Source organism: Sarcophilus harrisii, chromosome 3 (assembly GCF_902635505.1).
Source record: "Sarcophilus harrisii chromosome 3, mSarHar1.11, whole genome shotgun sequence".
NCBI classification, from domain to species: Eukaryota; Metazoa; Chordata; class Mammalia; order Dasyuromorphia; family Dasyuridae; genus Sarcophilus; species Sarcophilus harrisii.
Genome location: NC_045428.1, coordinates 427,804,539 through 427,817,866, shown reverse-complemented (window position 1 = coordinate 427,817,866; position 13,328 = coordinate 427,804,539). Strand labels below are relative to the sequence as shown.

Below are 13,328 nucleotides of genomic sequence, written 5' to 3'. Positions count from 1 at the left end.
CTCTCTCTCCATCCTCCTCGTCACACACAGACATACACACACACACATTTAACATTCTGTTTTAGGTTTTCTTTTCCTCCTGCAGTGCTGACTATGCTAGGCTTTTCAGATCTCCAAGGTTAATTTTGTTCAGCAATCACTCCAAAACAATTTAGGTGATGCAAGGATCTTAAAACACTTTCAGTAGGTATGGTAGGAAAAGCTCTACCAGAACTCATCCCTTCCCCACTAAAGCATGGATTGATGGTATGACTTCCTACTTGACTAAATAACATTGCCGCTGAGAGGATCCATCATCTCTTGACTGGCCACCACCACAGAGGCAGGAAAGCTGGGCTTGATAGAATCAATGCTCTGTCCATGGATGAATATCTTTTTCCTTCTCCAAATATCCTTCCCTTGTTATGGCTAAATAAACTTTTGCTAATTGTTAGAATGTTATGTGTTTTTATTCCCATCACAAACTTCAGCTATCATCTGACATACTATACTGTCACAAGGAGGCAAATTTTTGTAACTTAATAGAAATAAGGAATTGGTGTTTATGTCTTTTAAAAAAAAAAAAATATATATATATATATATATATATATATATACCTGCTAGGTGTCAGGGACTAAGCGAAATGCTATATATAAGCTAAATTATAGTGTGTATATGTGTGTGTGTGTGTGTGTGTGTGTGTGTATGACAAATGGCAAATGGAGGCTTAATTACTTGACCAGGTTCACACAATTGATAACTGTCTTGAGTCTGTATTTGAACTCAGACCTTCCTGACTCCAGACCCAATGCTCACACTATTGCACCATCAAGTTGAGAAACAAAAAAAATCATTATTTATTGTAGGACAAGCACTGTGTTAACCACTGAAGGTATTAAGACAAGTAAAAACAGAGTACTAAATAGCCATATTTATTGATTTTAAGATAAAATGGATGAAAAACAATAACCAAAAAGGAGAATAAGGAAAAACAGATTATTTTCTTTTTAAAGTAATATTTTATCCCCCCCCCAGTTACATGTCAAGATGATTTTTAAGCATTCACTTTTACAAGATTTTGAATTCCAAATTTTTCTTTCTTCCCTCTCCATTTTCTAAGATGGTAGACAGTTTGATATAATTTACACATGTGCTATCTGCTATCATGTAAAACATTTTCATATTAGTCACAGTTGTGAAAAAAAAAACCATGAGAAAGAATAAAGTGAAAAAATATGCTTTGATCTGTATTTTGATCCATGTACTGCACTTCAACAAGTCATGGATCTGAGATTCCATTAGCAAATTAGAACATCCATATAGCCTACTAGATGATCTTTGTGAGTTGTTATTGTTGAACAAATTTAACTTCTGATGGCCAAACTTCTCATATTTCTCTGAACGTAGTTATCTTGGTCTTTGGTTATATCATACATCATAAAGACCGTAGTCTAAATCTTTCTAATCTGACTTATGCCTCTGGAGAATCCAACACCACCTTCTTAGAGGCATAGAAAAGCACAAGAAGCAGTCACTAAATTTTAAATACTCTTTTAATTCATTTTCCATAATTTTTTTAATTTTGTAAAAAAAAAAAAAAAGTATGACTTTTTACATGATTCTACAAATTGATAATCACACAAAACTTTACTGATATTACAAAATAACTTGGGCACAGGATATTTTTGAATATCAATTCGCACTGATGCTATGTAAAACAGAAATAATTGATTTGGATAATGATCCATGTCATGGTACCTTTAAGAAAATCTTATCTAATATAAACCTAATGTCAAGTACTAGGAAAAGTTTGTTTCAAACTTTAGTAGAACTTCTCAGAACAAATATTTCTCTGAATAATGAGTGAAATTGTACTTTTGTTGATTTCTCCACATTTGTGATGTTCACATAAATATAGAAATAGTAGATATATTTTAAAACGAAAGTTATTTTACTATTTCTTGTGATATACTTGTATGATGCAATCAATTAACAAACATTTATTATCTATTTACTTTGTGTCAAGCACTGTTCTAAGGATTGGGGATATAAAGGCAAACACAAAAACAATTCCTGCCCTCAAGGAGCTTATATTCTAAAGGGGTAGACAACATATAAATAATTAGGAATGTACATCATCTATACAAAATATATTCACATAAAAAGGTGAATATTTGACATGAACACAAAAAGAATAATCATGATACTCTCACTGGATATACTAAGAAAAGTTAAAATACTTCCAAGAAAAACACTTGATATTCATTACTAAATCTGCTGAATAAGATTTTAAGTGAGGTAGCACATAGGCGTTTAACACTATGTATTTAAAACTAGTAGTGTATACTTCTCTCAGTTGCTTTGAAAATCTGAAACTCTACCAGTGAGTTATATTAAACCTAGAAAAAAGTTCTAAAAAGTCAAGAAATTCCATTATAGAGTATGAATATATTATAACCCCATACACAAATAGCTGATTCAATGGCTTACTCTTTTAGCTTATCCAACTCAAAGCCAAATGAATGGATTTATTTCCAAAATACGGCCAAAGTAAATTAATTCACAGAAACAAGAAATATCTATAGCGTGGGCCAGGATAGAGAGTAAATGAAAGAAAAAAGCATACAACTAATCCCTTTCTTTCTCCATGTTTTACATAGATGTCTGTCAAAATCCTGGCAGTGCTATAAAACATTTTATGACTACTTGAGGAGGTTACCTCTATGCTGTCAAAGATCTTTTTGACGTAGGAGCCAAAACTTTGTAGTCTGGTAGTCAGTCCTTTCTTATCTATTTCATTCCCTCAATGAAAGTACTCAGTACTAAATGTAAAGCCTGAAAATCATGGGTGAAAAAACACGGTCAATCACTATCTGGAGTCAAATATTTAGTTTTGGAAGATGGTTTGTTCTTGCAGTCTTTTTAAATGGTCCTTTCTTGATATCTGATGTCCTCCAGGTTGCTGGAATCCATCTTCCCCTATTAAAAAAAAAAAGAAAATGCAAATAATTTAATGCCATTCACCATTTTAATCTATACAAACATTACCTGGGAAAGAGCTTTATATTTTGTTTTGTTTTTCATAATTTATTGTAATTAACACATTTTAAGAACAATAGCATCTTCCTAGAAATTAAATGACTAACCAATCATTTAATTATGCCATATTAGACATAATCTTCAGCTAATGCTACTTGGATATTAATTGTTATGTCTCCCATTTGTCAGTCAGCACCAGCACAATAGAATTAGGTTTTATCACAAGATGGGAGATAGGAAATGGAAAGGATGATTTTTGATAAGTGTGCCTTGAGTGTCTCAAGTCTTCATCACCATTTAAAAATCATTTTGAGCCTAAATATAGTGCTATTATAATAGCATAAAATCAATTATAAGTTATTTAATTGGAACAGAAAAGGAAATTGTGGAAATGTACATCTCAGCAATTAGAAACATCCTCTGCATTCATTCCTCAAATAGAACCCACAACAGATTCATAGACTAGTAGAGATTAGTTCAAGATTCAGTCTTGAGTTAGAGTTTGCAAACTACTTTTTAAAGAGCAGTCAAGGCTCCATATCTCTCCTCCTGATAACTGACAACATGAGGACTACTCCCTAAGTCCAGAGATTTCTCTCAGCTGTACAAGCATCAAATTTTTTGGCGGGGAGGGATTACTGGGTTGGAGATTTGATTATAGTCCCATTCAAGAGCCTATACTTAATATTACAGATCAGCTTTTACTTTTTATTCTCCCATCTCTCAGAAGACTTATTCCAGTTACCTGGTTTTGATATCAAGATCAAATTTTTATCATAGAATATATTTGATAGGACTCTTTTTTTCCTTTTTAAGAAATCAGCTTATCTACCACGAATTTTTTTTTGAATGTAGGATTGAGTTTGCCTTTAAATATCTGGTCATTGAATTTTCTTTTCCTTTGGGAACTAATTTATGTGTTAATTTACTTACTTCCCTCCTTCCCTTCCCTTCCCTTCCTTTCTTTCCTTCCTTTTCTTCTTTTCCTTCAGAGGCTGGCTTATTTAAAGCCATTATTTTTTGTTCTGCTTATATGAGCAGTTGATTATTTTTTGACGTGGTTAGACAGAATATTTCTAATATTTTTCTTTATTTTTGTGAATTATGCTTTTTTATTTTTAGTACTAGTTATTTTTTTCTTTTTTTTCTGGTCTGTTGCATTCTTAATCCTTTTTGTTTTGCATCAATTTCTCCTTACTCCAAACCATCCCCAGGTAAGTTGCCAAATTGATTTTTTTTTTTACTAAAGTGTATATCTGATTGTGCAAAATTAGCCACTTGTGCAAGTCAGTCTGAGAGGCTCCCATGTTTGAAATTTTGCTTAAACGTTGGGTATGTGAACCACCAGTCTGTAAGGAGATAGTGGTTTGAAAATATCCTTATGTACTCAGACATGGGGAAAACAGCTAAGTGGCACAAAACCCATCTCCTCATGATACACATACCAATCAACATGCTTTTGTACATATATGGAAATTGTTTACTCCTAACTATAAAAGATACATATGTTTTGAAGTTTACATTGCTGTTTGTTCCTTTGGTGTGCTAATAAAATACTTTTGCTTTTCTTTTTCTCAGTTTGTCTCACTGACTAGGGTTAGTCCAAGCCAAAAAAAATTTAAAGCAATTTTGCCAGCCATGACAAGAACCTCTGTGCTCACATGACTGTCACTGGATAAATCTATTCTAACTCCATCATTGGCACTTAGATCTTTGTCTCATTGCAGTTTGTTGTATATTCTCTCACAGGTCAGTCAGTTGTGAAATGGTCAAAGAATTAAACTCTGGTCCAGACTCATGAAGCTTAAGGAGGAACAGGGCCTAAACCCCAAACTGAGCTTCTCCTATTTGTGCAGAAAAGAGTGGTGCTGTGTGAAGAAAAAGGCAGAGGCGAATAACTAGTCTTAACCCAATACTAGGTCTTCAAGGAACAGAATGTCAAAGCAATACAAGTGTCATAAGAGTGGGACAAAGTAAATCTCCTACTGGATTCCTCTTAAGTTGGGATAAAGGAAAACTTCCAGTTCAATTGGGAATGTCCAAAACTTTGGTGGTAAATTTGTATTGGACTCAGTATAAATTGTGGAAAGCAAATTTTACCAGATGACTATGGGACCTTTGATTATAGTCAGTTGTGCATACTGAAAATCAGACTTGAAGACCAGATCTAAAGCCTGGGAAATGCTCAGTGATGTAAAAATTGCCCTCTAGAGCAGCCTGCGTGACAACTAATAGATTGGGGGAAATTCTATAACACTATACAACATTTAGGTAAAAATACCAATGTTTTCTATATTTATGTGCTCAGAAAGATACAGTAAATGAGCATGGTCTAAATTGTTTAGTTTTTATCAATCACTCAGAAGATGTATTTACGATTATTTTCATAAATTCTGTCTTGGCTAGAGTGGGGTCAACTCAGGAACTGTGATGTGGTTGATGGGCAGGAAGAAAAAGAATTTAGAAAAAAAAAAAGGAAAGTAAGTTTAAGGAAATGAAGATTTTGATGGTCACTCTCAAAGGAGGAAATGCTGGAGTACTGAGGAGGAACAAGAGACCAAAAAGGAGATTTAGAACACGGTAATGAGGTACTCAATGGTGGGTGTGGTTGGCACAGAGAAATCGGGCCTTTAATGTTCCCTGGGGCAGGCAGAGAGGTCCTACCCTCTGGGGAGGTCCTCTAGTCAGAAATCCAAGTTATGTCAAACCCCTGAGGACCCCTTCTCCCCTCCCTTCCCAGGTGTCTTGGGCAGCTTCACTTTGCCATGTCCAGTCAGAAATCCTAGCCATATCCCTTAGGTTACATTTTCCCTATAAATCTACTTAGGGCCCATGCCATGCTGCTGCCTTCCTTTGGGTCTGCCTGCCCTGGCACTCTGCCTCATGGTGTCTTTCCCCTTGACCCTCTCCCTCATGCCACATGGTGGCTCCTCATCCCCCATACCTTATGTCAGGGGTCCTCAAACTTTTTAAATAGGGGGCCTGTTCACTGTCCCTCAGACTGTTGGAGGGCCGGACTATAGCAAAAACAAAAACTTTGTTTTGTGGGCCTTTAAATAAAGAAACTTCATAGTCTTAGGTGAGGGGGGATAATCGTCCTCAGCTGCTGCATCTGACCCGCAGGCCGTAGTTTGAGGACCTCTGCTATGGTGTCTCCTCCTTACAGCTAGCTAACTCTCTTGCATGCTATGTCCCTTTCAAGATGCCCGCTAAGGGGGTGCCCCAACCTCATGGGATATTTCCTTTCTTCTGTTAAATGACACCTTACACTAGGGAACTTGCCCTTTCCATCATTAAGTATTAAACCCCTTTCTATGCTCTCCCAACTCTGTCATACTTACCATTCCTAATGTCTACTATATCCTACATTTTGTCTGTACTTCTTCTCCTAAATAAACCTGCCCTTTACTAAAGAGAATGGCAAATTCGTCACATGACTGAATCTAACATTCGGTGCCCACCATTATCTGCTGTCTGCATCTGTCACAACCTTATCCTTAGCCTTTTTGACAAAAATTAAGAAATGTACATCCTAACATTTCCCCACCTATGCCTCATCTAAAGGCAAAAATACTTTGAGGTATTTTTACCTAAATGTTGTATAGTGTTATAGAATTTCCCCCAATCTATTAGTTGTCACGCAGGCTGCTCTAGAGGGCAATTTTTACATCACTGAGCATTTCCCAGGCTTTAGATCTGGTCTTCAATGCAGACCAGACTTCAATGCAAACTCTGGCTGCATTGAGGACGCATCATTAACGGGAGACATCTCCTTCCCTTATTGGCTGTGCGTGTGACCTCACAGATCCAAGGTAAGTAGTGGGGACCAGGAAGTAGCAGGAGTGCAGGATGTGATCTTACGATAAAGACTTGAGCTTCCAAGCTCCTTTTGTCCGAGTGTTCTGTCCAACAAAGAATTACTGCTCGATGAGACAGTGACCAGAGAAGACTGAAGACCCAGGATAAGGTAATACTGGCACCCAGTGACCTGGATGGTCACAGGACCCCAGCAAGGCCGCAGAGTATGCTCCTTACATAATCACTTTGCTCACTGGGTAGTGAGTGATGGATCTAAAAATAGGGGCAAAATGCATATCCCCATTTCTTTCTATTTGAGAGCAAGATTTGGGGTTTTTAAGGGTATTTGCAACCAAAATATTGCAAAGGGAACTAGTAATATCTGTCCATCTAGGATTTAAAAAGCATGGTTTCTCTGGATTGTTCCTATTTCTTTCTGCTGTGAGAATCTACTTTTTCTGTGCAATGAAAGCTAACATGATTTTTTTCCTTAAAAGTTAAGCTTTTCAGCCCTTTATATAGTGATAAAGAATTGGAAACTGGGTGGATGCCCATCAGTTATAGAATGGCTGAATAAGTTATGGCATATGAATGTTATGGAATATTATTGTTCTGTAAGAAACAATCAGCAGGAAGATTTCAGAGAGGCCTGGAGAGACTCTCATAAACTGATACTAAATAAAGTGAGAACCAAGAGAACATGGTAGACAGCAATAACATGATTATATATGATGAAGGACTTGGCTCTTTTCAACAATGAGGTGATTCAGACTAATTCCCATAAACTTGTGATGAAGAGAGCTATCTGCACTCAGAGAAAGGATTGTGGGGACTGAATGTGGAAAACAACATAGTGTTTTCACCTTTTTATTGTTGTTTGTTTGCTTTTTTGTTTTCTTACTTTTTTTTTCCTTTTTGATCAGATTTTTCTTATGTAGCATGATAAGTGTGGAAGTATATGTAGAAAAATTGCACAAATTCATCCTATATTGGATTACCTGCTGTCTGGGGAAGGAGGTGAGGGAAGGTAGGGATAGAAATTTGGAACACAGGGTTTTGCAGGTGTAAGTATTGAAAACTATCTTTGCATATATTTTGAAAATAAAAAGCCATTTTGTAAAAATAAAGTTAAGCTTTTTCACAAACAAAATCAATACAAATAAGATTTAAAGAGAAGCACAAAGCTGGCAAAAATTTTTTAGCCAATGTTTCTGATAAAGACCTAATTTCTAAAATATATGAAGAACTGTATCAGATTTATAAGAATACAAGTCAATCCCCAATTGATAAATGATCAAAGGATATGAACATACAATTTTCAGATGATGAAATTAAAGTCATCTATAGACATCTGAAAAAATGCTCTAAATCACTATTGATTAGAAAAATGCAAATTAAAACTCCTCTGAGGTACCACCTCAGATATAACACCTCAGAATGATAAATGGTGGAGGAGATGTGTGAAAAATGAGACACTAATGCAGTGTTGATGGAGTTGTGAAATGATCCAAACATTCTGGAGAGCAATTTTATAGCCTAAAGGGTTACTCTTTTATCCATTACTGGGTCTGTATCCCAAAGAAATCATAAAGAAGGGAAAAAGACCCACATGTACAAAAATGTTTGGAGCAGCTCTTTATGTGGTGGCAAGGAATTGGAAAATGAGTAGATGCCCATCAATTGGGAAATGGCTGAATAAGTTATGGTACATGAAAGTTATGGAATATTATTGTTCTATGAAAAATGATGAACAAGCTGATTTTAGAAAATTAGAAAGATTTACATGGACTGATGCTGAGCAAAACAAGCAGAACCAGGAATACTTTGTACACAATAACAGCAAGATAGTGTGATGATCAACTAGGAAAGAATCCCAGCAGTTCAGTGATCAAAGGAAAGCCCAATAAACTTTGGATAGAAAACACTATCTGAATCCAGAGAGAGAACTATGAAAACTGAATGTAAATCAACATGTGCTATGTTCACTTTTTTTCTCTCTTATGGTTTTTCTCTTTTGTCCTGATCTTTATATCCCTACAAGATTCATAAAGAAGTGTGTATAAAAAATGAATGCATGGCCATTATGTGTGGGGCAGAGCTAAGATGCTGGAGAGGACACACGCTTCATTCTAAGCTCCCCTTCTACCCTCACTACTGATTACCAAATTCAGTCTCTGAAATAGTTCTTGACTGGTAGAATCCATGAATACTGGGAGTACAACAAATTACCAGCCAAAGATAATCTGGAAGATAGCCATAAAAGGTTTGTCCTGATCAGTGGGAGCAGGCCAGTGCAGGTAGGGAGGCAGATCATAGAGGCTAACACACTGAATGGACGGGGTGTGGGTGGTCTCTGTGGGTGGAGAATTCACAGGGAGGTCTCTACCACAGGTTGGCTGCTCTGCTTTGATTGCAAAGCAATAGATCAGCAGAGAAGTTACACAAATGCTAAAGGTAGAGTGTACCCCAAAACCCCAGAGTTAAACAGGACCTGGCCACACCCACCCAGTGTTGGGAGTGACTCGGCACAGATCACAGTGCAGCTGCACAGCCACATTCTGCAGTGCAGGATTCTGCCCAGGGCAGCCACAAATCTGCATAGCAGGGGGCCTCTGCCCAGGGCAGTGACACTTCTGCACAGGTGGGGGAAGGGGAGGTTTCTGCCTGGGACGGAGGCACTTCCGCTGCTGGGCTCTTCCCAGGGTAGTGACACTTCCACAGCTTGGCCACTCTTTGCAGCCACTTTGCAGGATAGATATTGTCCATCTTTCTATCACTCTTCTGTAGAGGAAGCTAGTAACCTCCTTGCCCTGAAGGCAAACCCTAAGGGCTTTTTTAAAAAATGAGCAAAATCGCCAAGTGAACTCTAACTATAGATAGCTTCTATACAGAAAGAGAGCAGATTTCCAACCCTGGGGAGACTAATAGCAGTCAATCTCCAGACAAAACCCCAAAGTGGAATATAGCCTGATCCCTTTCACACGAGGTTCTCCTAGAAGAAATTATAAAAGATCTTAAAAGAGAGCTAAAAGAAAAATGGGGAAAGGAAAGAGAAGCTCTGCAAGAGAGTACAGAAAAGGCATATAACTCATTAAAAGAAAAATTTGATAAAGTGGAAAAAGAAAACAACTTCCTGAAATGTGAATTGGAAAAGGTAAAGAACTCCCAGAGAAATAGAATTTGTGAATTGGAAGAGATAAAGAACTCCCAGGAAAAAAGGATTTGTGAATTGGAAAAAGAAAATAACTCAAAAAAAATTAGTGAAATGGAAAAAAATTCCATACAGCAAAACAACTCATTTAAAAACTTGATTGAACATATACAAAAAGAAGTAAAAAAAAAAAAAAAAAAAAAAAAAAGCTAATGAAGAAAATAACTCATTAAAAATCAGAACTGAACAAATAAAAATGAATGATTCGTTGAAACATCAAGGATCAGTCAAACAAAACCAAAAAAATAGGAAAAAATATTAAATGTCTACTTGGAAAAACAGCAGACCTGGAAAATAGATCTAGGAGAGATAATCTGAAGATTATTGGACTTCTTGAAAATTATGATTTAAAAAAAAAAGAGCCTAGACACTATTTTATAGGAAATCATCAAAGAGAATTGCCCAGATGTAATAGAACAGAAGGTAAAATAGGCATTGGAAGAATTCATTAAACACCACCTGAAAGAGAACCCAAAATAAAAACTCCAAGGAATGTTGTGACTAAATTTCAGAAGTATCAGACTAAGGAAAAAATATTACAAGCAGCCAGAAAAAAAAAAAAAAAACCAATTCAAATACTGAGGAGCCTCAATAAGGATTACTAGGATCTAACTGCTTCCACATTAAAGGATCAAAGGGTGTGGAATCTGATATTCTAGAAAGCAGAAGAACTTGGAATGCAGCCAAGAATAAAGTACCTAGTTAAGCTGAGCATTTTCTTCCAAGGAAGAAAATGGACATTCAATGAAACAGGTGAATTCCATTTATTCCTAATGAAAAAACCAGAACTAAAGAAAAAATTTGACCTCCAAATATGGGACTCAAGAGAAGTAGAAAAAGGTAAAAAGAACTCTTGAGAACTGTATTTCTGTTATGGGCATACATAAACAGCATGTGTATAATTTGATTTTATGGTTGTAGTACAAAAAAAAGGAAAGTAAAAGTGGAAAGGGTATAGTATCATAAAAAGAGGAAAACTACATTCTACGAATAGGCAAAGGAAACCTATCATATCGCAGGGAATTTAGAGAGGGGGAGGAACATTGTCTGAATCTTACTCTCATCAGATTTGGCTCAAAGAGAACATATTAGACATATTTGATTTATAGAGAAACTTCTATCACCTCATTAAAAAGTGGGAGAGGAAAAGGGAAAAGAAAAAGAGTAATAAAGGAAAGGTATAAGAAAGGTAAAGGGACTCAAAAGGGGTGGGAGGGATTCTAAAGAGGGAGAGCTGCATGAAGCAAGTGGTGCCCATAAGTTTAATACTGGAGAGGGGAGTAAGGGAAGAAAAGAAAAGAAAAGCATAATCAAGGGATAATAAGATGGCAGGAAATACAGAATTAGTAGTTTTAACTGTAAATGTGAATGGGATGAACTCTCCCATAAAGTGGAGGCAGATAGCAGACTGGATCAAAAGCCAGAATCCTACAATATTATGTTTACAGGAAACACATTTAAAGCAGGGTGGTACATATAGAGTAAAGGTAAAAGGCTGGAATAGAATCTATTACGCTTCAGATGAAGTAAAAAAAAAAAAAAAAAAAAAAAAGCAGGGATAGCCATCCTTATCTTAGATCAAACAAAAGCAAAAACTGATCTAATAAAAAGAGATAAGGAAGGAAACTATATCTCACTAAAGGGTAGCACAGACAATGAAGCAATATCAATATTAAACATATATGCACCAAATGGTATAGCATCTAAATTCTGAAAGGAGAAGTTAAGAGAGTTGCCGGAAGAAATAGACAGCAAAACTATTAATAGTGGGAGATCTCAACCTTGCACTCTCAGAATTAGATAAATCAAACCACAAAACAAACAAAGAAATTAAAGAAGTAAATAGAATATTAGAAAAGTTAGGTATGCTAGAACTTTGGAGAAAATTGAATGGAGACAGAAAGGAGTACACTTTCTTCTCAGCAGTTCATGGAACTTATACAAAAATTGACCATATATTTGGACATAAAGACCTCAAAATTAAATGCAAAAAGGCATAAATAGTAAATGCATTCTTTTCTGATTACAATGCAATAAAAACTACATTCAACAAAAAGCTAGGGGGTAAACAGATCAAAAAGTAATTGGAAACTAAAATCTCATCCTAAAGAATGAATGGGTGAAACAGCAAATCATAGACACAATTAATAATTTCACCAAGAGAATGACAACAATGAGACAACATACCAAAATTTGTGGGATGCAGCCAAAGTGGTAATAAAGGGAAACTATATCTTTAGAGGCTGGTTTGAATCAAATAGAGAAAGAGAAGATCAATGAGTTGGGCTTGCAACTTAAAAAGCTAGAAAAAGAACAAATTAAAATCCCCCAATCAAATACTAAACTTGAAATTCTAAAATTAAAAGGAGAAATTAATAAAATTGAAAGTAAAAAAAAAACTATTGAATTAAGTAATACCAAGAGTTGGTTTTATGAAAAAAACAACAAAATAGATAAAGCTTTGGTAAATTTGATTAGAAAAAGGAAAGAGGAAAATCAAATTGTTAGTTTTAAAAATGAAAAGGGAGAACCAATGAAGAGGAAATTAGAGCAATAATTAGGAGTTACTTTGTCCAACTTTATGCCAATAAATTTGATAACCTAAGTGAAATGAATGATTACCTCCAAAAATATAGGCTTCCCAGATTAAGAGAGGAAGAAGCAAATTGGTTAAACAGTCCCATCTTAGAAAAAGAAATAGAACAAGCTATTACTCAGCTCCCTAAGAAAAAATCCCCAGGACCAGATGGAGTTAGATGTGAATTCTACCAAACATTTAAAGAACAATTAACTCCAATGTTATATAAACTATTTGAAAAAATAGGGAACAAAGGAGTCCTACCAAATTCCTTTTATGACACAGACATGGTACTGATACCTAAACCAGGTAGCTTGAAAACAGAGAAAGAAAATTATAGACCAATCTCTCTAATAAATATTGATGCTAAAATTTTAAATAAAATATTAGCAAAAAGACTACAGAAAATCATCCCTAGGATAATACACCATGACCAAGAAGGATTTATATAGGAATGCAGAGCTGGTTCAATATTAGGAAAACTATTAGCATAATTGACTATATCAATAACCAAATTAACAAAAACCATATCATCTCAATAGATGCAGAAAAAGCATTTGATAAAATCCAACATCCATTCTTATTAAAAACACTTGAGAGTATAGGAATAAATGGACTTTTCCTTAAAATAGTAGCATCTATTTAAAAGCATCATATGTAATGAGGATAAATTGGAACCATTCCCAATAAGATCAGAAGTTATTAAAACTTTTTATTTTTTG

At 35.5% G+C, this 13,328-nt stretch overlaps 1 protein-coding gene across 1 annotated transcript in view; it reads right to left on the bottom strand.

The window, feature by feature from the left end:
- Positions 1 to 2,883: 2,883 nt before the first annotated feature.
- CCDC169 (coiled-coil domain containing 169) overlaps positions 2,884 to 13,328 on the bottom strand; it is a 96,697-nt gene continuing 86,252 nt past the window's right edge. Inside the window, exon 13 of the mRNA XM_031961359.1 lies at positions 2,884 to 2,959. The gene's annotated coding sequence lies outside the window, so the exon portion shown is untranslated. The remainder of the gene's footprint in view (positions 2,960 to 13,328) is intronic.